The sequence below is a fragment of the Colobus angolensis genome, unplaced genomic scaffold (assembly GCF_000951035.1).
Source record: "Colobus angolensis palliatus isolate OR3802 unplaced genomic scaffold, Cang.pa_1.0 Scaffold222, whole genome shotgun sequence".
NCBI classification, from domain to species: Eukaryota; Metazoa; Chordata; class Mammalia; order Primates; family Cercopithecidae; genus Colobus; species Colobus angolensis.
Genome location: NW_012115400.1, coordinates 602,270 through 604,627, shown reverse-complemented (window position 1 = coordinate 604,627; position 2,358 = coordinate 602,270). Strand labels below are relative to the sequence as shown.

At 48.6% G+C, this 2,358-nt stretch overlaps 1 non-coding gene across 1 annotated transcript; it reads right to left on the bottom strand.

The window, feature by feature from the left end:
* Positions 1–1,725: 1,725 nt before the first annotated feature.
* On the bottom strand, positions 1,726–1,797 carry TRNAW-CCA. Its single transcript has one exon. It is a non-coding gene; the product is annotated as a tRNA-Trp (tRNA).
* Positions 1,798–2,358: the final 561 nt, after the last annotated feature.

Here is a 2,358-nt window from a genome sequence, read left to right as displayed (position 1 = left end):
AGGCTTGAGCCACCGCGCCCGGCCGGTTCCATGTCTTTGCTATTGTAAATAGTGTTGCAATAAACGTGTGTTGGCCGAGCACAGTGGCTCACGCCTGTAATTCCAGCACTTTGGGAGGTCAAGGCAGTCAGATTACTTGAGATCAGGAGTTTGAGACCAGCCTGGTCAACATGGTGAAACCGCGTCTCAACTAAAATACAAAAATTAGCCAGGCATGGTGGCAGGAGTATGTAATCCCAGCTACTCAGGAGGCTGAGGCAGGAGAATCGCTTGAACCCAGGAGGCAGAATCTGCAGTGAGCCAAAATTGTGCCATTGTCCTCCAGCCTGGGAGACAAAGTGAGACTCTGTCTCACAAATAAATAAATAAATAAACTGTGCCATTGTACTCCAGCCTGGGCAACAGAGTGAGACTCTGTAAATAGATTGTGTCATTGTACTCCAGCCTGGGAGACAGCTGTGACCCTGACATGATTTGAACATGCATACCTTCTGATCTGGAGTCAGATGCACTACCGTTGTGCCACGAGGTCTTGGAAGCATAGGTTTTTTGTGCTTTAGATGGACCCTATTTCAGCAGTTGTCAGGTGTAGTGACCAGTATAGTTTTTTTACTATCCTTTAATTAATTAATTAATGAAAAATACAAGAGATGGGGTCTTGCCGTGTTGCCCAGACTGGTCTCGAACTCTTGGGCTCAAGCGATCATCCCATCTCGGCCTCCCAAAGTTCTGGGATTACAGGCATGAGCCATCCCGCCTGACTCCTGTTTGCTTTAACAGAGAACGAGAACACTCAGTGCTCCAGGTTCGAGACATTTGAACAGAGGGAAAGCAGTGAGGTCAGGCCTGGCCACCTCTAGGCAGAGGACAAGGAACTCAGTCCAGCAGGTCGTTCCAGGAATACGAACGTGGGGAGGGAGCCGGATGACAGGTGAGGCCAGCGCAGTCCTGTAGGAGCCGCTCCGGGAAGACTACTGACTTCCTCCTCGTTTGTTTTGAATAAAGTTTTGTCCTAGTGGCGCTTGAACTTCAAATGCTGGAGATCAGGCCGCACCACCAACGCTTTTCCAAGGACAGCAGCCCCCCCAGGGTGGGCGGGTAGTTTTTGGATTGGGAAGGCAACTATTTCCTGAGCTCTGAACCGTTTTATTTATTTTTTCAGTTAGAGACAGCGTCTCACCTTGTCACCCAGGTTGGAGTGTAGTGGCACAATGATAGCTCACTACAGCCTCAACCTCCCGCACTCAAGGGATCCTCCCGCACTCAAGGGATCCTCCCGCCTCAGTCTCCTAAGCAACAGCTGGGACTACAGGTATGTGCCACCACAACTGGCGTTGTTGTTTTTGTTGTTTTGTTTTGCTTTTTTGAGAGACAGTTTTGCTACGTTGCCCAGGCTGGTCTTGAACTCCTGGGCTCAAGCAATCCGCCCGCCTCAGCCTCCCAAAAGTGCTCCTGCACTGTTTTAAGGTTCTATCTGAAGTCCTGTGAATGTACTATCTGAAGCACAGTCCCGATAAATCCTGCTACAGATGTGAACAGCACGACCTAAATATTGGCTCTGAATTTTTCCTCACACTTTAGCTAAGGTGCTGGTCCACTGCTGAAGTACCTACGCAAAGAAATCTTTAGGGCTAAAGAACAGAAAATACAGTGTCCAAGGTTGAGAGTTAGCGGTAAGACGTCTATATAGCTCCTGGTGGCTAAAGAAAGGGACAATCATATGTTTGACCCCGACGTGATTTGAACACGCAACCTTCTGATCTGGAGTCAGACGCGCTACCGTTGCGCCACGAGGTCTTGGAAGCATAAGTTTTTTATGCTTTAGATGGACCCTATTTCAGCAGTTGTCAGGTGTAGCGACCAGTATAGTTTTTTTTTTACTATCCTTTTATTATGGTTTGGGATTGACTAAGAGTTCTTTCCCTTTTGTAATGCAGCTATTCGGAGGGAAGTGTAAAAGTAAACGAAACAGCATAGAAACAGATGCCACCCCGGGGTTCGGAAATAATCCTCTTCTCATTAGGGAAAATTCACCTCCCTCAGGCTATGGAGTCTCCCAAGGAGAAACGTATGGGAAGCCACAGTGGAAAATGAGAAAGCGCAGTTTAGCGAGAAGGCTGGGGCGGGGTTGTGAGGGATTCGGATTGTCTTCTCCCCAGCCCTCTGCATGGGGAACACTAAGAATTTGCACGTGAGTCCGATCAACCAAAGAGTACTATGTTCAGGCCGGGCGCGGTGGTTTACGCCTGTAATCCCAGCACTTTGGGTGGCCAAGGCTAGGCAGATCACCTGAGGCCAGGAGTTCGAGACCAGCCTGGCCAACATGGTGAATCCCCATCTCTACTAAAAATATAAAAA